Consider the following 24,828-nt stretch of genomic DNA (forward strand, 5'->3'; position numbering starts at 1 on the left):
GAGGGCAACACTGCAACAGCCGGCCGCCAGGCTGTCTTTTTTTTGCACAGCTACTTGCCTCCAGGAGGCCACAAGAGGGAGACAAGGGACTGCAAAATGGAAAATAGGCATCCACCAACTTTACAGACAACTTCTCTTTGCTCCTACAACCTCCATCCTTGCACAGTTTGTTATTCTTCCAGGTAACATAGTAACAAATCCAAATTGCTGCTCTCTTTGTAGGCAAGCAAGGGTTTGTTGCAACTGCAATTCTTACTTCTTCTTGAAATGTAGGGACGACAGTACATTCCATCACATCCATCTAGTGTACACAGGTAGGTCCATTGTGGCGGGTAGGCGGCTGGCTGCTTTAATGGCTGTTTGCTGTTCCCCTACTCCACTCCACTCCACTATTTGACTGTGGTGCTGCATCAATCAGTGGCTGGCTCAGGTGCAGCTCTTTAACTTACCTAAAAGGGAGGGCGGAGAGAAGACAAGGAAGGTGAATGAGCTGTTCCAATGTGAAATGCCGGAAACACAGAAACACAGAAGACACACACACACACACACACACACACACACACACACACACACACACACACACACACACACACACACACACACAACAAGAGGTGGCAATGTATTAATTAATTGCATTTAATAAATGAGCTCATTATCACACATGACTGTACAAATGCATTGTCCAACAGGTGTTGAAATAATGGGATTAAAAGGGGAGATCCCATCAGAAAGACAAAAACAATAGCAAACACAAATAGCACTTTTGGAATCTGATTTTAGTCAACACATAAGGGAAGGGTGCACCGGTCCTGGAAATACTGCAATACCAGGTCAATGCGTGGAGTGGACAGAGCAAGCTCTATTTCCATCTCCCTGTTCGAAAAATCCATTTAATATATGGTCCCCAGATAGGGGACGTATCAGATATTAAACTGATAAGAACAGATACTACACTTGATCTTAGCCAAAAGGCCGAGAAGCGATAACCCGAATGGGCCGGCCGTTGACCGAGCCTGCCTAATACTGCTGTTCACCCCTTGCAGCGATTGATTCAGCCTACTCCTAGGCAATTCCATGGGGCCCTGCAGGCTCACACACATTTACAGCTACTAAGCGGGAGGGAGGTGAATAAAGGCCGGAGAGGAAGCCAGACAGGATTTGCTTCTTTTGCTTGCACCACAATGCAGTGCTGAAAGAGGAGGAGGAATCTACATAAAAACGCCTTCCTGGCAACGCCCAAATGCCCTCCTGCCATGCAGATAAACACTGGCAGCGGCAGCAAGTGCATGCCCACAGCCACCCCTTGTTCCTTCACACCTTGTATCAGCTTTAATCCAATCCAGTCCGGTGCTGCCTGCTGAGCAGCACTGACCAACACTGCCTGGGCCCAGGCTTTTATCTCTGAGGCAGGCCCCATTATGATGTCAGAAAGCTGGCTCTGGAATCCTGAGGGCTCCACTATGACACGTGCAAAGTTCCGTCTGAACTTTATATAAGACGGTGCGGCTCAGTCAGTCACTCAGTGTTGCCTGAGAGGGCAACACTGCAACAGCCGGCCGCCAGGCTGTCTTTTTTTTGCACAGCTACTTGCCTCCAGGAGGCCACAAGAGGGAGACAAGGGACTGCAAAATGGAAAATAGGCATCCACCAACTTTACAGACAACTTCTCTTTGCTCCTACAACCTCCATCCTTGCACAGTTTGTTATTCTTCCAGGTAACATAGTAACAAATCCAAATTGCTGCTCTCTTTGTAGGCAAGCAAGGGTTTGTTGCAACTGCAATTCTTACTTCTTCTTGAAATGTAGGGACGACAGTACATTCCATCACATCCATCTAGTGTACACAGGTAGGTCCATTGTGGCGGGTAGGCGGCTGGCTGCTTTAATGGCTGTTTGCTGTTCCCCTACTCCACTCCACTCCACTATTTGACTGTGGTGCTGCATCAATCAGTGGCTGGCTCAGGTGCAGCTCTTTAACTTACCTAAAAGGGAGGGCGGAGAGAAGACAAGGAAGGTGAATGAGCTGTTCCAATGTGAAATGCCGGAAACACAGAAACACAGAAGACACACACACACACACACACACACACACACACACACACACACACACACACACACACACACACACACAACAAGAGGTGGCAATGTATTAATTAATTGCATTTAATAAATGAGCTCATTATCACACATGACTGTACAAATGCATTGTCCAACAGGTGTTGAAATAATGGGATTAAAAGGGGAGATCCCATCAGAAAGACAAAAACAATAGCAAACACAAATAGCACTTTTGGAATCTGATTTTAGTCAACACATAAGGGAAGGGTGCACCGGTCCTGGAAATACTGCAATACCAGGTCAATGCGTGGAGTGGACAGAGCAAGCTCTATTTCCATCTCCCTGTTCGAAAAATCCATTTAATATATGGTCCCCAGATAGGGGACGTATCAGATATTAAACTGATAAGAACAGATACTACACTTGATCTTAGCCAAAAGGCCGAGAAGCGATAACCCGAATGGGCCGGCCGTTGACCGAGCCTGCCTAATACTGCTGTTCACCCCTTGCAGCGATTGATTCAGCCTACTCCTAGGCAATTCCATGGGGCCCTGCAGGCTCACACACATTTACAGCTACTAAGCGGGAGGGAGGTGAATAAAGGCCGGAGAGGAAGCCAGACAGGATTTGCTTCTTTTGCTTGCACCACAATGCAGTGCTGAAAGAGGAGGAGGAATCTACATAAAAACGCCTTCCTGGCAACGCCCAAATGCCCTCCTGCCATGCAGATAAACACTGGCAGCGGCAGCAAGTGCATGCCCACAGCCACCCCTTGTTCCTTCACACCTTGTATCAGCTTTAATCCAATCCAGTCCGGTGCTGCCTGCTGAGCAGCACTGACCAACACTGCCTGGGCCCAGGCTTTTATCTCTGAGGCAGGCCCCATTATGATGTCAGAAAGCTGGCTCTGGAATCCTGAGGGCTCCACTATGACACGTGCAAAGTTCCGTCTGAACTTTATATAAGACGGTGCGGCTCAGTCAGTCACTCAGTGTTGCCTGAGAGGGCAACACTGCAACAGCCGGCCGCCAGGCTGTCTTTTTTTTGCACAGCTACTTGCCTCCAGGAGGCCACAAGAGGGAGACAAGGGACTGCAAAATGGAAAATAGGCATCCACCAACTTTACAGACAACTTCTCTTTGCTCCTACAACCTCCATCCTTGCACAGTTTGTTATTCTTCCAGGTAACATAGTAACAAATCCAAATTGCTGCTCTCTTTGTAGGCAAGCAAGGGTTTGTTGCAACTGCAATTCTTACTTCTTCTTGAAATGTAGGGACGACAGTACATTCCATCACATCCATCTAGTGTACACAGGTAGGTCCATTGTGGCGGGTAGGCGGCTGGCTGCTTTAATGGCTGTTTGCTGTTCCCCTACTCCACTCCACTCCACTATTTGACTGTGGTGCTGCATCAATCAGTGGCTGGCTCAGGTGCAGCTCTTTAACTTACCTAAAAGGGAGGGCGGAGAGAAGACAAGGAAGGTGAATGAGCTGTTCCAATGTGAAATGCCGGAAACACAGAAACACAGAAGACACACACACACACACACACACACACACACACACACACACACACACACACACACACACACACACACACAACAAGAGGTGGCAATGTATTAATTAATTGCATTTAATAAATGAGCTCATTATCACACATGACTGTACAAATGCATTGTCCAACAGGTGTTGAAATAATGGGATTAAAAGGGGAGATCCCATCAGAAAGACAAAAACAATAGCAAACACAAATAGCACTTTTGGAATCTGATTTTAGTCAACACATAAGGGAAGGGTGCACCGGTCCTGGAAATACTGCAATACCAGGTCAATGCGTGGAGTGGACAGAGCAAGCTCTATTTCCATCTCCCTGTTCGAAAAATCCATTTAATATATGGTCCCCAGATAGGGGACGTATCAGATATTAAACTGATAAGAACAGATACTACACTTGATCTTAGCCAAAAGGCCGAGAAGCGATAACCCGAATGGGCCGGCCGTTGACCGAGCCTGCCTAATACTGCTGTTCACCCCTTGCAGCGATTGATTCAGCCTACTCCTAGGCAATTCCATGGGGCCCTGCAGGCTCACACACATTTACAGCTACTAAGCGGGAGGGAGGTGAATAAAGGCCGGAGAGGAAGCCAGACAGGATTTGCTTCTTTTGCTTGCACCACAATGCAGTGCTGAAAGAGGAGGAGGAATCTACATAAAAACGCCTTCCTGGCAACGCCCAAATGCCCTCCTGCCATGCAGATAAACACTGGCAGCGGCAGCAAGTGCATGCCCACAGCCACCCCTTGTTCCTTCACACCTTGTATCAGCTTTAATCCAATCCAGTCCGGTGCTGCCTGCTGAGCAGCACTGACCAACACTGCCTGGGCCCAGGCTTTTATCTCTGAGGCAGGCCCCATTATGATGTCAGAAAGCTGGCTCTGGAATCCTGAGGGCTCCACTATGACACGTGCAAAGTTCCGTCTGAACTTTATATAAGACGGTGCGGCTCAGTCAGTCACTCAGTGTTGCCTGAGAGGGCAACACTGCAACAGCCGGCCGCCAGGCTGTCTTTTTTTTGCACAGCTACTTGCCTCCAGGAGGCCACAAGAGGGAGACAAGGGACTGCAAAATGGAAAATAGGCATCCACCAACTTTACAGACAACTTCTCTTTGCTCCTACAACCTCCATCCTTGCACAGTTTGTTATTCTTCCAGGTAACATAGTAACAAATCCAAATTGCTGCTCTCTTTGTAGGCAAGCAAGGGTTTGTTGCAACTGCAATTCTTACTTCTTCTTGAAATGTAGGGACGACAGTACATTCCATCACATCCATCTAGTGTACACAGGTAGGTCCATTGTGGCGGGTAGGCGGCTGGCTGCTTTAATGGCTGTTTGCTGTTCCCCTACTCCACTCCACTCCACTATTTGACTGTGGTGCTGCATCAATCAGTGGCTGGCTCAGGTGCAGCTCTTTAACTTACCTAAAAGGGAGGGCGGAGAGAAGACAAGGAAGGTGAATGAGCTGTTCCAATGTGAAATGCCGGAAACACAGAAACACAGAAGACACACACACACACACACACACACACACACACACACACACACACACACACACACACACACACACACACAACAAGAGGTGGCAATGTATTAATTAATTGCATTTAATAAATGAGCTCATTATCACACATGACTGTACAAATGCATTGTCCAACAGGTGTTGAAATAATGGGATTAAAAGGGGAGATCCCATCAGAAAGACAAAAACAATAGCAAACACAAATAGCACTTTTGGAATCTGATTTTAGTCAACACATAAGGGAAGGGTGCACCGGTCCTGGAAATACTGCAATACCAGGTCAATGCGTGGAGTGGACAGAGCAAGCTCTATTTCCATCTCCCTGTTCGAAAAATCCATTTAATATATGGTCCCCAGATAGGGGACGTATCAGATATTAAACTGATAAGAACAGATACTACACTTGATCTTAGCCAAAAGGCCGAGAAGCGATAACCCGAATGGGCCGGCCGTTGACCGAGCCTGCCTAATACTGCTGTTCACCCCTTGCAGCGATTGATTCAGCCTACTCCTAGGCAATTCCATGGGGCCCTGCAGGCTCACACACATTTACAGCTACTAAGCGGGAGGGAGGTGAATAAAGGCCGGAGAGGAAGCCAGACAGGATTTGCTTCTTTTGCTTGCACCACAATGCAGTGCTGAAAGAGGAGGAGGAATCTACATAAAAACGCCTTCCTGGCAACGCCCAAATGCCCTCCTGCCATGCAGATAAACACTGGCAGCGGCAGCAAGTGCATGCCCACAGCCACCCCTTGTTCCTTCACACCTTGTATCAGCTTTAATCCAATCCAGTCCGGTGCTGCCTGCTGAGCAGCACTGACCAACACTGCCTGGGCCCAGGCTTTTATCTCTGAGGCAGGCCCCATTATGATGTCAGAAAGCTGGCTCTGGAATCCTGAGGGCTCCACTATGACACGTGCAAAGTTCCGTCTGAACTTTATATAAGACGGTGCGGCTCAGTCAGTCACTCAGTGTTGCCTGAGAGGGCAACACTGCAACAGCCGGCCGCCAGGCTGTCTTTTTTTTGCACAGCTACTTGCCTCCAGGAGGCCACAAGAGGGAGACAAGGGACTGCAAAATGGAAAATAGGCATCCACCAACTTTACAGACAACTTCTCTTTGCTCCTACAACCTCCATCCTTGCACAGTTTGTTATTCTTCCAGGTAACATAGTAACAAATCCAAATTGCTGCTCTCTTTGTAGGCAAGCAAGGGTTTGTTGCAACTGCAATTCTTACTTCTTCTTGAAATGTAGGGACGACAGTACATTCCATCACATCCATCTAGTGTACACAGGTAGGTCCATTGTGGCGGGTAGGCGGCTGGCTGCTTTAATGGCTGTTTGCTGTTCCCCTACTCCACTCCACTCCACTATTTGACTGTGGTGCTGCATCAATCAGTGGCTGGCTCAGGTGCAGCTCTTTAACTTACCTAAAAGGGAGGGCGGAGAGAAGACAAGGAAGGTGAATGAGCTGTTCCAATGTGAAATGCCGGAAACACAGAAACACAGAAGACACACACACACACACACACACACACACACACACACACACACACACACACACACACACACACACACAACAAGAGGTGGCAATGTATTAATTAATTGCATTTAATAAATGAGCTCATTATCACACATGACTGTACAAATGCATTGTCCAACAGGTGTTGAAATAATGGGATTAAAAGGGGAGATCCCATCAGAAAGACAAAAACAATAGCAAACACAAATAGCACTTTTGGAATCTGATTTTAGTCAACACATAAGGGAAGGGTGCACCGGTCCTGGAAATACTGCAATACCAGGTCAATGCGTGGAGTGGACAGAGCAAGCTCTATTTCCATCTCCCTGTTCGAAAAATCCATTTAATATATGGTCCCCAGATAGGGGACGTATCAGATATTAAACTGATAAGAACAGATACTACACTTGATCTTAGCCAAAAGGCCGAGAAGCGATAACCCGAATGGGCCGGCCGTTGACCGAGCCTGCCTAATACTGCTGTTCACCCCTTGCAGCGATTGATTCAGCCTACTCCTAGGCAATTCCATGGGGCCCTGCAGGCTCACACACATTTACAGCTACTAAGCGGGAGGGAGGTGAATAAAGGCCGGAGAGGAAGCCAGACAGGATTTGCTTCTTTTGCTTGCACCACAATGCAGTGCTGAAAGAGGAGGAGGAATCTACATAAAAACGCCTTCCTGGCAACGCCCAAATGCCCTCCTGCCATGCAGATAAACACTGGCAGCGGCAGCAAGTGCATGCCCACAGCCACCCCTTGTTCCTTCACACCTTGTATCAGCTTTAATCCAATCCAGTCCGGTGCTGCCTGCTGAGCAGCACTGACCAACACTGCCTGGGCCCAGGCTTTTATCTCTGAGGCAGGCCCCATTATGATGTCAGAAAGCTGGCTCTGGAATCCTGAGGGCTCCACTATGACACGTGCAAAGTTCCGTCTGAACTTTATATAAGACGGTGCGGCTCAGTCAGTCACTCAGTGTTGCCTGAGAGGGCAACACTGCAACAGCCGGCCGCCAGGCTGTCTTTTTTTTGCACAGCTACTTGCCTCCAGGAGGCCACAAGAGGGAGACAAGGGACTGCAAAATGGAAAATAGGCATCCACCAACTTTACAGACAACTTCTCTTTGCTCCTACAACCTCCATCCTTGCACAGTTTGTTATTCTTCCAGGTAACATAGTAACAAATCCAAATTGCTGCTCTCTTTGTAGGCAAGCAAGGGTTTGTTGCAACTGCAATTCTTACTTCTTCTTGAAATGTAGGGACGACAGTACATTCCATCACATCCATCTAGTGTACACAGGTAGGTCCATTGTGGCGGGTAGGCGGCTGGCTGCTTTAATGGCTGTTTGCTGTTCCCCTACTCCACTCCACTCCACTATTTGACTGTGGTGCTGCATCAATCAGTGGCTGGCTCAGGTGCAGCTCTTTAACTTACCTAAAAGGGAGGGCGGAGAGAAGACAAGGAAGGTGAATGAGCTGTTCCAATGTGAAATGCCGGAAACACAGAAACACAGAAGACACACACACACACACACACACACACACACACACACACACACACACACACACACACACACACACACACACAACAAGAGGTGGCAATGTATTAATTAATTGCATTTAATAAATGAGCTCATTATCACACATGACTGTACAAATGCATTGTCCAACAGGTGTTGAAATAATGGGATTAAAAGGGGAGATCCCATCAGAAAGACAAAAACAATAGCAAACACAAATAGCACTTTTGGAATCTGATTTTAGTCAACACATAAGGGAAGGGTGCACCGGTCCTGGAAATACTGCAATACCAGGTCAATGCGTGGAGTGGACAGAGCAAGCTCTATTTCCATCTCCCTGTTCGAAAAATCCATTTAATATATGGTCCCCAGATAGGGGACGTATCAGATATTAAACTGATAAGAACAGATACTACACTTGATCTTAGCCAAAAGGCCGAGAAGCGATAACCCGAATGGGCCGGCCGTTGACCGAGCCTGCCTAATACTGCTGTTCACCCCTTGCAGCGATTGATTCAGCCTACTCCTAGGCAATTCCATGGGGCCCTGCAGGCTCACACACATTTACAGCTACTAAGCGGGAGGGAGGTGAATAAAGGCCGGAGAGGAAGCCAGACAGGATTTGCTTCTTTTGCTTGCACCACAATGCAGTGCTGAAAGAGGAGGAGGAATCTACATAAAAACGCCTTCCTGGCAACGCCCAAATGCCCTCCTGCCATGCAGATAAACACTGGCAGCGGCAGCAAGTGCATGCCCACAGCCACCCCTTGTTCCTTCACACCTTGTATCAGCTTTAATCCAATCCAGTCCGGTGCTGCCTGCTGAGCAGCACTGACCAACACTGCCTGGGCCCAGGCTTTTATCTCTGAGGCAGGCCCCATTATGATGTCAGAAAGCTGGCTCTGGAATCCTGAGGGCTCCACTATGACACGTGCAAAGTTCCGTCTGAACTTTATATAAGACGGTGCGGCTCAGTCAGTCACTCAGTGTTGCCTGAGAGGGCAACACTGCAACAGCCGGCCGCCAGGCTGTCTTTTTTTTGCACAGCTACTTGCCTCCAGGAGGCCACAAGAGGGAGACAAGGGACTGCAAAATGGAAAATAGGCATCCACCAACTTTACAGACAACTTCTCTTTGCTCCTACAACCTCCATCCTTGCACAGTTTGTTATTCTTCCAGGTAACATAGTAACAAATCCAAATTGCTGCTCTCTTTGTAGGCAAGCAAGGGTTTGTTGCAACTGCAATTCTTACTTCTTCTTGAAATGTAGGGACGACAGTACATTCCATCACATCCATCTAGTGTACACAGGTAGGTCCATTGTGGCGGGTAGGCGGCTGGCTGCTTTAATGGCTGTTTGCTGTTCCCCTACTCCACTCCACTCCACTATTTGACTGTGGTGCTGCATCAATCAGTGGCTGGCTCAGGTGCAGCTCTTTAACTTACCTAAAAGGGAGGGCGGAGAGAAGACAAGGAAGGTGAATGAGCTGTTCCAATGTGAAATGCCGGAAACACAGAAACACAGAAGACACACACACACACACACACACACACACACACACACACACACACACACACACACACACACACACACACAACAAGAGGTGGCAATGTATTAATTAATTGCATTTAATAAATGAGCTCATTATCACACATGACTGTACAAATGCATTGTCCAACAGGTGTTGAAATAATGGGATTAAAAGGGGAGATCCCATCAGAAAGACAAAAACAATAGCAAACACAAATAGCACTTTTGGAATCTGATTTTAGTCAACACATAAGGGAAGGGTGCACCGGTCCTGGAAATACTGCAATACCAGGTCAATGCGTGGAGTGGACAGAGCAAGCTCTATTTCCATCTCCCTGTTCGAAAAATCCATTTAATATATGGTCCCCAGATAGGGGACGTATCAGATATTAAACTGATAAGAACAGATTTTTTGATTGAAAAATGCTTTATTGACAATCAATCGTCATCATACAAACATTACTGCGACGCAGCGCAAGCCATGAAGCAGCAAATAATAAATAATAACAGTCGTCAAACATAACATGACAGTATAATACACAGTACAGGCTAGCCTATGCTATACATTACACCACATGCTACACTAACATTCTTGCATTCACTAAAGCCAAACAACAAAGCATTACAGACAAGTGATGGGATAGGGGAGTGGGTAGGAGGGGATAGGGAAGGGGGAAATCACAGGCCCGAAGCTTTATTGAAAGACAACACACAAGAAGGGAGAGTGGGGGGAAGGGGAGTATCAGTCCTCTTCCTCATCGACGTCCGGGCTGTCCCAGGTGGAATAGTCTCTGAGCAGGCTGTGGATCAGCCTGCGGCAGTCCTGGACGGACACACTCTCTCTCCGCAAAATCAGACGGTTCCTGGCAAACCATATAGCGTCCTTAAAGCAGTTCATAAGGCGCCAGGCTTCCTGGATTGCTCCATCCGTGGTATTCCCAGGAAATAGTCCATAAAGTACCGAGCGGTACGACAGTCTGTTCCTGGGTACTGAGTCCTTGAGTTCATGTTCCAAGGCTTTCAACAGACCCTGTGCAAAGGGGCACTGCCAGAAAATGTGCAAAGATGTTTCCTCCGTGAAGGGGCACCTGGGGCAGTACCGGGTCTTGCACAGGTTGCGGGCATGCATGAATGACCTAAGAGGCAGTCCTCCCTGGATGGCCATCCATGAAATGTCCTTGTGCCCGTTGGTCAACCTGCCAGATGACACGTTAGTCCAAACAGTCTCCAACGTGTCGGCATGAAGCCCTGGAACAGACTCCAGTGAGTCCTTTGCTCTGATGTGCTTGTGGATCGTCTTAGGTTTCCACAAGTCGGGCTTAAGACCCTCCAGTTGATGCTCCCTCACGAACCGGACGACATCTCCGTAGAACCAGGGAGCGTGCCAGTTGTAAGGGAAGGAGCTGTCCCACTTGTCCCAGCCAAAACCTCGCCAGAGGGGAAGGAGGAAGTAGCGGGACATGGCCTTGCCCGCAGAGCCGTTTGCTGTCCTCAGAGTCCTACGAACACAGTCACATACAAAAGCGATCCGCAGCAGAGTGGGAATGTCGGGTATACCCTTCCCACCTTTGCGGGGCTCCTTGTACATAACAGTCCGCTTTACTCTGTCCATTTTCGAGCCCCAGATGAAGCGAAACACAGTCCTGGTAATGGCCCTCGAGACGGTGGCAAGAGGGGGCCATGCCTGTGCAGTGTATTGTAGCACAGGCAAGACTTCGTTACGCAGGACCATTGCTTTGCCCTCAATAGTGAGTTGTCTGAGGCTCCACAGTCCGATCCTTTGGTTGACTTTGGCCAAGCGTTCTTCCCACGACTTTAGGGCTGCACCTTCCTTACCGAACCAGACTCCCAGAATTTTGATGAAGTCCGGCTTGATAGTAAACGGGAAGGAGGCAGGAGAAGGCAGGTACCACTTTCCGAAGAGCATGGCTTCCGACTTCCCGCAGTTGACTTTTGCCCCTGAAGCGCGTCCGAACTCCTCACAGGTCTGGACGAGTGCAGTCACCGAACTCTGGTCAGCGCAGAAGACGGTCACGTCGTCCATGTACAGCGAGCATTTGACCTCGAAGTGTCCTGGACCTGGTGCGGTGATCCCTCTGATCTCTCCATTCTGCCGGATAGCCTCTGCGAAGAGCTCTATAACACAAACAAAAAGGAGAGGTGAAAGAGGACAGCCTTGTCTAACCCCCGACGATACAGGAAAGGGGTCAGTCTTCCAGCCGTTCACCAGCACCGAGCTGTAAATGTCGCAATACATCAGGTTAACATACAAACAGAACAACCTGCCAAGCCGCAGCCTACGCAGAGCCTTACCCATGAATTCGTGAGAGACCCGGTCAAAAGCCTTCTCCTGATCCAGACTGACCAGGGCCGCGTGTGTACGGCGGCTTTGCATGTAATGCACCGTGTCCCTCACCAGGGCAAGACTGTCGGCCACCCTACGGCCAGGAATGCCGCAGGTTTGGTCCGATCCGATGATCTGTCCGATGACAACCTTCAGTCTGTTGGTCAATACTTTGGCGAGGATCTTGTAGTCCACGTTCAGGAGAGAGATGGGACGCCAGTTTTTCAGGTCACATCTCTCCCCCTTCCGCTTATACAAGATCGTGATCATGCCTTCTCTCAAGGACGGTGGCATTCTACCCTCCACCACCATCTCCTCATAGAGCTCCAGCAGGTCCGGACAGATCAAGTCCCCCAGCGCTACATAGAGCTCTGCTGGGAGACCATCACTGCCCGGGGTCCTGCCGGGTCTGAAGGATTTAGCGGCAGAGAGCAGTTCCTCCACCGTCAGGGGTACGTCCATAGCCTCCGTACCTGCAGGATCAAGATGATTAGTGATACCTGACAGGAATTTATCGGCGGCTTCGGGGTCAGTGGTTTTCCGGGAGTAGAGGCTTCGGTAGTAGTCTGTGACGACTCCCATCACCTCCTTCTTCCCAGAATGCATGTTTCCGGTCTCATCTCGGAGTTCCCTCAGGGGCGTGTGGCCGGCATGGAGTTTCCTGAAAAAGAACGAGTTACATTTCTCACCCTTCTCCAGGTTCTCCACCTTGGAACGAAAGACAATTCGCTTGGATTCCTCCTCAAAGTGCCTTTTCAGGCCCTTTTTGGCTTCCTCCAGCTCCTTCCTGACGTCCCAGCCGCATTGAAGGAGGTCTTGCAGGGATCGCAGCTGACGCTGCATCTCTCTGAAGTCTCTCTTCCTCTCACACGCCTGTTGACGACTTTTTGCCTGAAAGAAACAACGAAATTCAACTTTAACATATTCCCACCAGTCACAGGTTTTGTCAAAGAAAACTTTATCATTCCTCCAAACAATATAGGCGTCTCTAAGTTCCGCCAGTACCTCTTCTCTTTCCAGCAGGGCACAATTCAGCTTCCAGGAGCCAGGGCCGGGAGGAAAACCGTGGCCGATGGCACCCTGGAAGAGAATGGCCCTGTGGTCAGAGAAGAAGCAGGGGACCATGGAGTGCCCATGCTGCTTGACTGCCCGGGAGGTGAACACAAAGTCAATCCGAGAACGAAGTGAGCCATCGGGTCGGCTCCATGAATAGTTCACAGAGCCGATCCCCATGGAGCCCACAACGTCCTGCAAGGATGCTTCGGTTACCATCTCGATAAGCAGTTTGGAACTGACATCCAGCTTGATTGAAGTGCCGGAACTTCGTCCATCCTCTTCGATGGGGCAGTTGAAGTCCCCGGCCATCACCACTGCCCTAGTGGTGGCGAGCTGGGTCCGCAGGGTCTGGAATAGTTCCAGGCGCTCAGCCTTCATAGGGGGAGCGTACACGTTGATGAGCCTAATCGGCTCTCCCGCCCAGGAACCGTCTACGACCAACAAGCGGCCGCAGACGAGCTCCTGGACAGAGTCAACAGTAAATACGCTTCCCCTAATCAGGATGGCAACCCCTGCAGACTTACAGTCGCCCCCACCAGACCAGTAGGACGGGCCATGGGTCCACTGCCTGGCCAGATGATGGTATGACCTGGAAGAGGGGAGAGTACATTCCTGCAGCATAAATACATCACTCGACTGCTTGGAAAGAAAAGTTAGCACCATCTGACATCTAGTCCTATCTCTAACACTCCTCACATTGAGGCTAAAGATGTTAAGTTTAGCAGCCATGGGGGAGAATAAAGAAGGTTAGTGCAAACGATACACCTTAGTTACCAGTCCGGTCGGGCGGATCCTCCTCTCTGGAGCCTGGCGGGTCCGGAAGATCCAGCAGGCCCTCTGACAAAAATTGTTCCAGGATTGTAGCCACCTGGATGTCTGTTGTGAAGTCGATGACCTCAGGTTCAGACACGAGTTCCTCCACCATCTGCTCCATTTCCTCCTGCTGCGCAAGGGAATCTTCGCAGATTTCCACGACTTGTCTCTTTGAGGACTCAGCAGCTGGGCTGTCCCTCACCTTTCTCTTCCTCTGGATGGCACCTGAGGAGACAAGAGGGGGAAAATCCTCCAGGGAGAGGACTCCAGCAGCTGGAGGGGAAGATGTTAGTGCTGCTGGAGCTGGGGAGAAGGGAGGCTGGGTTGGGAGAGGTGCAGGTGACAGGACCACTGAGATGGGTGGGTAGGAGAAGGTGAGAGCCTCAGTGGGGGTGACAGGGGTTGGGGACGGGGGGGTGGGGAGGGCCGGGCGAGGGAGGGTGGGAAGGGTAGGGCGAGGGAGGGCCGGGAGAGGGGGGGGAGGGACTGTCGTCTTCTTACCATCCTTCTTTTTCCCGGTCTTCTGTGCCGCTGGAGCTCTGGCTGGGGCGGGGTTCCCTCTGGCTGGAGCTTTCGCTGCTACAGTTGCCCAGGATCGATCCCTCTTCGGGCAGTCCTTGTAAGAGTGGGCTGCTTGTCCGCAGAGGTTGCACATTGTCCGTTTCGGGCAGTCTTTGGTCTCGTGTCCTGTTACCCGGCAGTTCTTGCAGGCGTCCTCCTTGCAGTCCTTCACCGAATGACCCTTCTTACTGCATCTCCTGCAGATCTGCGGCATGTCCGGGTAATAGATGAGGCCGTAGGAGTTGCCCAGCGAGAATGACTGGGGCAGGTGCTGGAGGCCGTCTTCCGCGCTCGAATCCTTGTTCAGTCGGACGATTACCGACCACTTGCCAGTCCAGAAGCCGAGTCCGTTCAGGATGTGGGTGGGTTCCCTCACCACTGTGCAGAACCGCTTCAGGAGCGTGGTGATGTCTTTGCCGGGGGTGTGTGGGTTCCGCATTGAGACCGTCACCCGCCTTTCCTCTCTTTGGACAGGGCAGTTGCCCACAAAGCGAGAGAAAGGGGATTCAGGCCTCGCCGCTTTCACCATCTCCCAGTACCTTCTGCAGATGTTGATCGAAGCGAAGGTCACGAAGAACATCCCGGTCATGAAGGCCTGGATACTGATGGTCTCCGGCTTAGCGAAGCCCTGATCCAGGAGCATCTTCTGGCAGAACACTTCTTCCGTCATGTCCGGCACTCTCCCGTCCACCTCCTTGAGCTTCAGGGCCACCGTCTGCTTCATCCAGGGCTCCAGGGTTGGAGCAGCCTGGTTCGGCTTCCTGGTGGCCTGTTGGCTTGAGGAGGCTTCAGGAGGAGATGTCCTGGCCTGGGCCGGCTCACCTGGTCCATCAGCCTTCTCCTTCTGGGTGGCAGGGTTGCTGGTTGAGGCCATGGCTTCTTCCAGCTGTTCCTGTCGCTTGGGGAGGATCTTCGATAGCTCTTTCCCGAAGGGGGCGGAGCTATGCAAATCTTCTCCTTGCTGGCCGAGGTTCTTCCACGAAATTTCTTCCGCAGCGGTTCCTCGTCGAGCTTCTTCTTCTGCGGCCGAGCTTCTTCGAAGATCCCCTTCAGCAGCGGCTCTTCTCCGAAGTTCTCCTTCTTCTTCCCGGCAGCGATCTCCCGGAGCTTCTTCCTCGATGGCGGCTTCTCCCTTCTGGATCGTCGTCTTCGCTGGTTCTTCTCCGCAGTTCGTCGCCGGCTTCGTCTGGAACGCTCTTGGATCGCTAAGCTAGTGTTTATAGCCCCCAGTGGTTCTCCGAGCTATCTATCCTTACAAGGACTGATAAGAACAGATTTTTTTTTTTTTTTTTATTGAAAGCCCGAGCCGTGCTTTCTATCACCCAAGTGCATAAAAAGTGCAGAGGTGCCACACAAAAAGTGCACAAGGATGCGGTCTATCGCAGCCCTTCTCTTAAAAGAGAGAGGCCCCGCATAACCATTCCCTGACCCTCCAAACCATAGGCCTAGAGGATCAAGGATCGATGGTCCCCCCTCGCCGAAGCTTAGGGAGACCCAAACACACTCCTAGGCTTCTACCTGGGCTGCCACCCCAGTGTCCACCTAGGAGCCTGCATCCTAGTTGCACCTCCCCTCCGAAGAAGGGAGGCCGGGTTGCAGGGGAAAAAGGAACCAGAAGGCCACACATTTTCCCCCTAGACCTCAGGAGGGTCCCAAAAGGGCACCGCATCCCAAAATCCTTGTGACAAACGTGACAAACACACAGTGAAAAACAAAATTAAATAAGTGGATGTGCGCTGTGATACAGCCTGGACATCCGCCAGGTATATAAAAATTCCTCATCTCCCAGCCAGAAGGCCGGGAGAATAAAGGTGTGTGCTTAAAAGTGTGAAAGAAGAGTGCGTGCAAGTGTGCCTTCACTCAGTGGGATCCCACCCCCAGTGAGTTAGGGCACCCCAGGGTCACCAGCCCTGGGGCACATAGCAACTCGGGCTTTCAAACTACCCGACCTCCTGACCTCGATCCGGCGGTCGCCTGGTCACCTACAAATGGTACCTTTAAACCAAATGCGTACACCAGAGCGATGACCGTTGTGGTTCCCTGCCCTCACCTCGGCGTTCTGTCATCCCCCTACGATGGCCCACGTACCACCGGCAGGGATGATTACTAACCTCAGCTTGAGCAGGTACTACACTTGATCTTAGCCAAAAGGCCGAGAAGCGATAACCCGAATGGGCCGGCCGTTGACCGAGCCTGCCTAATACTGCTGTTCACCCCTTGCAGCGATTGATTCAGCCTACTCCTAGGCAATTCCATGGGGCCCTGCAGGCTCACACACATTTACAGCTACTAAGCGGGAGGGAGGTGAATAAAGGCCGGAGAGGAAGCCAGACAGGATTTGCTTCTTTTGCTTGCACCACAATGCAGTGCTGAAAGAGGAGGAGGAATCTACATAAAAACGCCTTCCTGGCAACGCCCAAATGCCCTCCTGCCATGCAGATAAACACTGGCAGCGGCAGCAAGTGCATGCCCACAGCCACCCCTTGTTCCTTCACACCTTGTATCAGCTTTAATCCAATCCAGTCCGGTGCTGCCTGCTGAGCAGCACTGACCAACACTGCCTGGGCCCAGGCTTTTATCTCTGAGGCAGGCCCCATTATGATGTCAGAAAGCTGGCTCTGGAATCCTGAGGGCTCCACTATGACACGTGCAAAGTTCCGTCTGAACTTTATATAAGACGGTGCGGCTCAGTCAGTCACTCAGTGTTGCCTGAGAGGGCAACACTGCAACAGCCGGCCGCCAGGCTGTCTTTTTTTTGCACAGCTACTTGCCTCCAGGAGGCCACAAGAGGGAGACAAGGGACTGCAAAATGGAAAATAGGCATCCACCAACTTTACAGACAACTTCTCTTTGCTCCTACAACCTCCATCCTTGCACAGTTTGTTATTCTTCCAGGTAACATAGTAACAAATCCAAATTGCTGCTCTCTTTGTAGGCAAGCAAGGGTTTGTTGCAACTGCAATTCTTACTTCTTCTTGAAATGTAGGGACGACAGTACATTCCATCACATCCATCTAGTGTACACAGGTAGGTCCATTGTGGCGGGTAGGCGGCTGGCTGCTTTAATGGCTGTTTGCTGTTCCCCTACTCCACTCCACTCCACTATTTGACTGTGGTGCTGCATCAATCAGTGGCTGGCTCAGGTGCAGCTCTTTAACTTACCTAAAAGGGAGGGCGGAGAGAAGACAAGGAAGGTGAATGAGCTGTTCCAATGTGAAATGCCGGAAACACAGAAACACAGAAGACACACACACACACACACACACACACACACACACACACACACAACAAGAGGTGGCAATGTATTAATTAATTGCATTTAATAAATGAGCTCATTATCACACATGACTGTACAAATGCATTGTCCAACAGGTGTTGAAATAATGGGATTAAAAGGGGAGATCCCATCAGAAAGACAAAAACAATAGCAAACACAAATAGCACTTTTGGAATCTGATTTTAGTCAACACATAAGGGAAGGGTGCACCGGTCCTGGAAATACTGCAATACCAGGTCAATGCGTGGAGTGGACAGAGCAAGCTCTATTTCCATCTCCCTGTTCGAAAAATCCATTTAATATATGGTCCCCAGATAGGGGACGTATCAGATATTAAACTGATAAGAACAGATACTACACTTGATCTTAGCCAAAAGGCCGAGAAGCGATAACCCGAATGGGCCGGCCGTTGACCGAGCCTGCCTAATACTGCTGTTCACCCCTTGCAGCGATTGATTCAGCCTACTCCTAGGCAATTCCATGGGGCCCTGCAGGCTCACACACATTTACAGCTACTAAGCGGGAGGGAGGTGAATAAAGGCCGGAGAGGAAGCCAGACAGGATTTGCTTCTTTTGCTTGCACCACAATGCAGTGCTGAAAGAGGAGGAGGAATCTACATAAAAACGCCTTCCTGGCAACGCCCAAATGCCCTCCTGCCATGCAGATAAACACTGGCAGCGGCAGCAAGTGCATGCCCACAGCCACCCCTTGTTCCTTCACACCTTGTATCAGCTTTAATCCAATCCAGTCCGGTGCTGCCTGCTGAGCAGCACTGACCAACACTGCCTGGGCCCAGGCTTTTATCTCTGAGGCAGGCCCCATTATGATGTCAGAAAGCTGGCTCTGGAATCCTGAGGGCTCCACTATGACACGTGCAAAGTTCCGTCTGAACTTTATATAAGACGGTGCGGCTCAGTCAGTCACTCAGTGTTGCCTGAGAGGGCAACACTGCAACAGCCGGCCGCCAGGCTGTCTTTTTTTTGCACAGCTACTTGCCTCCAGGAGGCCACAAGAGGGAGACAAGGGACTGCAAAATGGAAAATAGGCATCCACCAACTTTACAGACAACTTCTCTTTGCTCCTACAACCTCCATCCTTGCACAGTTTGTTATTCTTCCAGGTAACATAGTAACAAATCCAAATTGCTGCTCTCTTTGTAGGCAAGCAAGGGTTTGTTGCAACTGCAATTCTTACTTCTTCTTGAAATGTAGGGACGACAGTACATTCCATCACATCCATCTAGTGTACACAGGTAGGTCCATTGTGGCGGGTAGGCGGCTGGCTGCTTTAATGGCTGTTTGCTGTTCCCCTACTCCACTCCACTCCACTATTTGACTGTGGTGCTGCATCAATCAGTGGCTGGCTCAGGTGCAGCTCTTTAACTTACCTAAAAGGGAGGGCGGAGAGAAGACAAGGAAGGTGAATGAGCTGTTCCAATGTGAAATGCCGGAAACACAGAAACACAGAAGACACACACACACACACACACACACACACACACACACACACACACACACACACACACACACACACAAGAGGTGGCAATGTATTAATTAATTGCATTTAATAAATGAGCTCATTATCACACATGACTGTACAAATGCATTGTCCAACAGGTGTTGAAATAATGGGATTAAAAGGGGAGATCCCATCAGAAAGACAAAAACAATAGCAAACACAAATAGCACTTTTGGAATCTGATTTTAGTCAACACATAAGGGAAGGGTGCACCGGTCCTGGAAATACTGCAATACCAGGTCAATGCGTGGAGTGGACAGAGCAAGCTCTATTTCCATCTCCCTGTTCGAAAAATCCATTTAATATATGGTCCCCAGATAGGGGACGTATCAGATATTAAACTGATAAGAACAGATACTACACTTGATCTTAGCCAAAAGGCCGAGAAGCGATAACCCGAATGGGCCGGCCGTTGACCGAGCCTGCCTAATACTGCTGTTCACCCCTTGCAGCGATTGATTCAGCCTACTCCTAGGCAATTCCATGGGGCCCTGCAGGCTCACACACATTTACAGCTACTAAGCGGGAGGGAGGTGAATAAAGGCCGGAGAGGAAGCCAGACAGGATTTGCTTCTTTTGCTTGCACCACAATGCAGTGCTGAAAGAGGAGGAGGAATCTACATAAAAACGCCTTCCTGGCAACGCCCAAATGCCCTCCTGCCATGCAGATAAACACTGGCAGCGGCAGCAAGTGCATGCCCACAGCCACCCCTTGTTCCTTCACACCTTGTATCAGCTTTAATCCAATCCAGTCCGGTGCTGCCTGCTGAGCAGCACTGACCAACACTGCCTGGGCCCAGGCTTTTATCTCTGAGGCAGGCCCCATTATGATGTCAGAAAGCTGGCTCTGGAATCCTGAGGGCTCCACTATGACACGTGCAAAGTTCCGTCTGAACTTTATATAAGACGGTGCGGCTCAGTCAGTCACTCAGTGTTGCCTGAGAGGGCAACACTGCAACAGCCGGCCGCCAGGCTGTCTTTTTTTTGCACAGCTACTTGCCTCCAGGAGGCCACAAGAGGGAGACAAGGGACTGCAAAATGGAAAATAGGCATCCACCAACTTTACAGACAACTTCTCTTTGCTCCTACAACCTCCATCCTTGCACAGTTTGTTATTCTTCCAGGTAACATAGTAACAAATCCAAATTGCTGCTCTCTTTGTAGGCAAGCAAGGGTTTGTTGCAACTGCAATTCTTACTTCTTCTTGAAATGTAGGGACGACAGTACATTCCATCACATCCATCTAGTGTACACAGGTAGGTCCATTGTGGCGGGTAGGCGGCTGGCTGCTTTAATGGCTGTTTGCTGTTCCCCTACTCCACTCCACTCCACTATTTGACTGTGGTGCTGCATCAATCAGTGGCTGGCTCAGGTGCAGCTCTTTAACTTACCTAAAAGGGAGGGCGGAGAGAAGACAAGGAAGGTGAATGAGCTGTTCCAATGTGAAATGCCGGAAACACAGAAACACAGAAGACACACACACACACACACACACACACACACACACACACACACACACACACACACACACACACACAACAAGAGGTGGCAATGTATTAATTAATTGCATTTAATAAATGAGCTCATTATCACACATGACTGTACAAATGCATTGTCCAACAGGTGTTGAAATAATGGGATTAAAAGGGGAGATCCCATCAGAAAGACAAAAACAATAGCAAACACAAATAGCACTTTTGGAATCTGATTTTAGTCAACACATAAGGGAAGGGTGCACCGGTCCTGGAAATACTGCAATACCAGGTCAATGCGTGGAGTGGACAGAGCAAGCTCTATTTCCATCTCCCTGTTCGAAAAATCCATTTAATATATGGTCCCCAGATAGGGGACGTATCAGATATTAAACTGATAAGAACAGATACTACACTTGATCTTAGCCAAAAGGCCGAGAAGCGATAACCCGAATGGGCCGGCCGTTGACCGAGCCTGCCTAATACTGCTGTTCACCCCTTGCAGCGATTGATTCAGCCTACTCCTAGGCAATTCCATGGGGCCCTGCAGGCTCACACACATTTACAGCTACTAAGCGGGAGGGAGGTGAATAAAGGCCGGAGAGGAAGCCAGACAGGATTTGCTTCTTTTGCTTGCACCACAATGCAGTGCTGAAAGAGGAGGAGGAATCTACATAAAAACGCCTTCCTGGCAACGCCCAAATGCCCTCCTGCCATGCAGATAAACACTGGCAGCGGCAGCAAGTGCATGCCCACAGCCACCCCTTGTTCCTTCACACCTTGTATCAGCTTTAATCCAATCCAGTCCGGTGCTGCCTGCTGAGCAGCACTGACCAACACTGCCTGGGCCCAGGCTTTTATCTCTGAGGCAGGCCCCATTATGATGTCAGAAAGCTGGCTCTGGAATCCTGAGGGCTCCACTATGACACGTGCAAAGTTCCGTCTGAACTTTATATAAGACGGTGCGGCTCAGTCAGTCACTCAGTGTTGCCTGAGAGGGCAACACTGCAACAGCCGGCCGCCAGGCTGTCTTTTTTTTGCACAGCTACTTGCCTCCAGGAGGCCACAAGAGGGAGACAAGGGACTGCAAAATGGAAAATAGGCATCCACCAACTTTACAGACAACTTCTCTTTGCTCCTACAACCTCCATCCTTGCACAGTTTGTTATTCTTCCAGGTAACATAGTAACAAATCCAAATTGCTGCTCTCTTTGTAGGCAAGCAAGGGTTTGTTGCAACTGCAATTCTTACTTCTTCTTGAAATGTAGGGACGACAGTACATTCCATCACATCCATCTAGTGTACACAGGTAGGTCCATTGTGGCGGGTAGGCGGCTGGCTGCTTTAATGGCTGTTTGCTGTTCCCCTACTCCACTCCACTCCACTATTTGACTGTGGTGCTGCATCAATCAGTGGCTGGCTCAGGTGCAGCTCTTTAACTTACCTAAAAGGGAGGGCGGAGAGAAGACAAGGAAGGTGAATGAGCTGTTCCAATGTGAAATGCCGGAAACACAGAAACACAGAAGACACACACACACACACACACACACACACACACACACACACACACACACAACAAGAGGTGGCAATGTATTAATTAATTGCATTTAATAAATGAGCTCATTATCACACATGACTGTACAAATGCATTGTCCAACAGGTGTTGAAATAATGGGATTAAAAGGGGAGATCCCATCAGAAAGACAAAAACAATAGCAAACACAAATAGCACTTTTGGAATCTGATTTTAGTCAACACATAAGGGAAGGGTGCACCGGTCCTGGAAATACTGCAATACCAGGTCAATGCGTGGAGTGGACAGAGCAAGCTCTATTTCCATCTCCCTGTTCGAAAAATCCATTTAATATATGGTCCCCAGATAGGGGACGTATCAGATATTAAACTGATAAGAACAGATACTACACTTGATCTTAGCCAAAAGGCCGAGAAGCGATAACCCGAATGGGCCGGCCGTTGACCGAGCCTGCCTAATACTGCTGTTCACCCCTTGCAGCGATTGATTCAGCCTACTCCTAGGCAATTCCATGGGGCCCTGCAGGCTCACACACATTTACAGCTACTAAGCGGGAGGGAGGTGAATAAAGGCCGGAGAGGAAGCCAGACAGGATTTGCTTCTTTTGCTTGCACCACAATGCAGTGCTGAAAGAGGAGGAGGAATCTACATAAAAACGCCTTCCTGGCAACGCCCAAATGCCCTCCTGCCATGCAGATAAACACTGGCAGCGGCAGCAAGTGCATGCCCACAGCCACCCCTTGTTCCTTCACACCTTGTATCAGCTTTAATCCAATCCAGTCCGGTGCTGCCTGCTGAGCAGCACTGACCAACACTGCCTGGGCCCAGGCTTTTATCTCTGAGGCAGGCCCCATTATGATGTCAGAAAGCTGGCTCTGGAATCCTGAGGGCTCCACTATGACACGTGCAAAGTTCCGTCTGAACTTTATATAAGACGGTGCGGCTCAGTCAGTCACTCAGTGTTGCCTGAGAGGGCAACACTGCAACAGCCGGCCGCCAGGCTGTCTTTTTTTTGCACAGCTACTTGCCTCCAGGAGGCCACAAGAGGGAGACAAGGGACTGCAAAATGGAAAATAGGCATCCACCAACTTTACAGACAACTTCTCTTTGCTCCTACAACCTCCATCCTTGCACAGTTTGTTATTCTTCCAGGTAACATAGTAACAAATCCAAATTGCTGCTCTCTTTGTAGGCAAGCAAGGGTTTGTTGCAACTGCAATTCTTACTTCTTCTTGAAATGTAGGGACGACAGTACATTCCATCACATCCATCTAGTGTACACAGGTAGGTCCATTGTGGCGGGTAGGCGGCTGGCTGCTTTAATGGCTGTTTGCTGTTCCCCTACTCCACTCCACTCCACTATTTGACTGTGGTGCTGCATCAATCAGTGGCTGGCTCAGGTGCAGCTCTTTAACTTACCTAAAAGGGAGGGCGGAGAGAAGACAAGGAAGGTGAATGAGCTGTTCCAATGTGAAATGCCGGAAACACAGAAACACAGAAGACACACACACACACACACACACACACACACACACACACACACACACACACACACACACACACACAACAAGAGGTGGCAATGTATTAATTAATTGCATTTAATAAATGAGCTCATTATCACACATGACTGTACAAATGCATTGTCCAACAGGTGTTGAAATAATGGGATTAAAAGGGGAGATCCCATCAGAAAGACAAAAACAATAGCAAACACAAATAGCACTTTTGGAATCTGATTTTAGTCAACACATAAGGGAAGGGTGCACCGGTCCTGGAAATACTGCAATACCAGGTCAATGCGTGGAGTGGACAGAGCAAGCTCTATTTCCATCTCCCTGTTCGAAAAATCCATTTAATATATGGTCCCCAGATAGGGGACGTATCAGATATTAAACTGATAAGAACAGATTTTTTTAAGTTGACTACCCCAACTTTGGGGGTAACCGTTTATTTAAAATTTTTCAGGTTTTACAATAAATTAACATTTTTCAACATTTTTACAGGGATTCACATTTTACAACAATGGTTAAAAAATAAATACAAATTGTCAGATTAAAATCATACAATTTATAAAAGGGCACTTGGTGGCATCATATTATAGAATTCCATTCGCTAAAAAACCATTTTCTACTTAAAACAGGAGAGAATTTTTTGTCTAAAAGATAATACTTGTGCATTTCATAAAAACAAATTCCTAAAATATCATTCACAGATAAAATTTCATGTTTGAATAAAAGAATATTCCTGGCCGCCCACAGAGCTGCTTTAACGCAGTTAGTAATCTTCCATGCCATAATTTTCTGAGTCCTTGTTGGGCACTCCAGACATCCGTAAAATACGCCTTCACTTGTAATTCTTTTTATTCCGGTTATCTTCTTCATCAAGGGGAGGATTTTTGTCCATATTAGTTGTGAAAAATAACATTGCCAAAAGAGATGTAAGACTGTCTCGTCATCGCGGCATCCTCCCCTTGGACACGCAGCCGAGTTGGTCAGTCCCCTTCGATGCTGGAATGCCCGGCATGGAAGACACTCGTGGGCGC

The 24,828-nt window shown here is 49.3% G+C and overlaps 11 non-coding genes and 2 pseudogenes across 11 annotated transcripts; all 13 read right to left on the minus strand.

The window, feature by feature from the left end:
- Nucleotides 1-793: 793 nt before the first annotated feature.
- LOC142713802 (U2 spliceosomal RNA) lies at nt 794-984 on the minus strand. The gene has a single exon (XR_012870207.1). It is a non-coding gene; the product is annotated as a U2 spliceosomal RNA (small nuclear RNA).
- Nucleotides 985-2,320: 1,336 nt separating this feature from the next.
- On the minus strand, nt 2,321-2,511 carry LOC142713803 (U2 spliceosomal RNA). Its single transcript, XR_012870208.1, has one exon. It is a non-coding gene; the product is annotated as a U2 spliceosomal RNA (small nuclear RNA).
- A 1,338-nt stretch (nt 2,512-3,849) lies between these two features.
- On the minus strand, nt 3,850-4,040 carry LOC142713804 (U2 spliceosomal RNA). Its single transcript, XR_012870209.1, has one exon. It is a non-coding gene; the product is annotated as a U2 spliceosomal RNA (small nuclear RNA).
- A 1,338-nt stretch (nt 4,041-5,378) lies between these two features.
- Nucleotides 5,379-5,569, minus strand: LOC142713805 (U2 spliceosomal RNA). Its single transcript, XR_012870210.1, has one exon. It is a non-coding gene; the product is annotated as a U2 spliceosomal RNA (small nuclear RNA).
- A 1,336-nt stretch (nt 5,570-6,905) lies between these two features.
- LOC142713806 (U2 spliceosomal RNA) lies at nt 6,906-7,096 on the minus strand. Its single transcript, XR_012870211.1, has one exon. It is a non-coding gene; the product is annotated as a U2 spliceosomal RNA (small nuclear RNA).
- Nucleotides 7,097-8,436: 1,340 nt separating this feature from the next.
- On the minus strand, nt 8,437-8,627 carry LOC142713807 (U2 spliceosomal RNA). Its single transcript, XR_012870212.1, has one exon. It is a non-coding gene; the product is annotated as a U2 spliceosomal RNA (small nuclear RNA).
- Nucleotides 8,628-9,965: 1,338 nt separating this feature from the next.
- LOC142713751 (U2 spliceosomal RNA) lies at nt 9,966-10,140 on the minus strand (annotated as a pseudogene).
- A 6,438-nt stretch (nt 10,141-16,578) lies between these two features.
- Nucleotides 16,579-16,648, minus strand: LOC142713763 (U2 spliceosomal RNA; annotated as a pseudogene).
- A 1,312-nt stretch (nt 16,649-17,960) lies between these two features.
- LOC142713809 (U2 spliceosomal RNA) lies at nt 17,961-18,151 on the minus strand. Its single transcript, XR_012870213.1, has one exon. It is a non-coding gene; the product is annotated as a U2 spliceosomal RNA (small nuclear RNA).
- A 1,331-nt stretch (nt 18,152-19,482) lies between these two features.
- On the minus strand, nt 19,483-19,673 carry LOC142713810 (U2 spliceosomal RNA). Its single transcript, XR_012870214.1, has one exon. It is a non-coding gene; the product is annotated as a U2 spliceosomal RNA (small nuclear RNA).
- A 1,334-nt stretch (nt 19,674-21,007) lies between these two features.
- Nucleotides 21,008-21,198, minus strand: LOC142713812 (U2 spliceosomal RNA). The gene has a single exon (XR_012870216.1). It is a non-coding gene; the product is annotated as a U2 spliceosomal RNA (small nuclear RNA).
- Nucleotides 21,199-22,516: 1,318 nt separating this feature from the next.
- Nucleotides 22,517-22,707, minus strand: LOC142713813 (U2 spliceosomal RNA). The gene has a single exon (XR_012870217.1). It is a non-coding gene; the product is annotated as a U2 spliceosomal RNA (small nuclear RNA).
- Nucleotides 22,708-24,041: 1,334 nt separating this feature from the next.
- Nucleotides 24,042-24,229, minus strand: LOC142713756 (U2 spliceosomal RNA). Its single transcript, XR_012870169.1, has one exon. It is a non-coding gene; the product is annotated as a U2 spliceosomal RNA (small nuclear RNA).
- Nucleotides 24,230-24,828: the final 599 nt, after the last annotated feature.

This window comes from Rhinoderma darwinii, unplaced genomic scaffold, assembly GCF_050947455.1.
Source record: "Rhinoderma darwinii isolate aRhiDar2 unplaced genomic scaffold, aRhiDar2.hap1 Scaffold_4358, whole genome shotgun sequence".
Classification (NCBI taxonomy): Eukaryota; Metazoa; Chordata; class Amphibia; order Anura; family Rhinodermatidae; genus Rhinoderma; species Rhinoderma darwinii.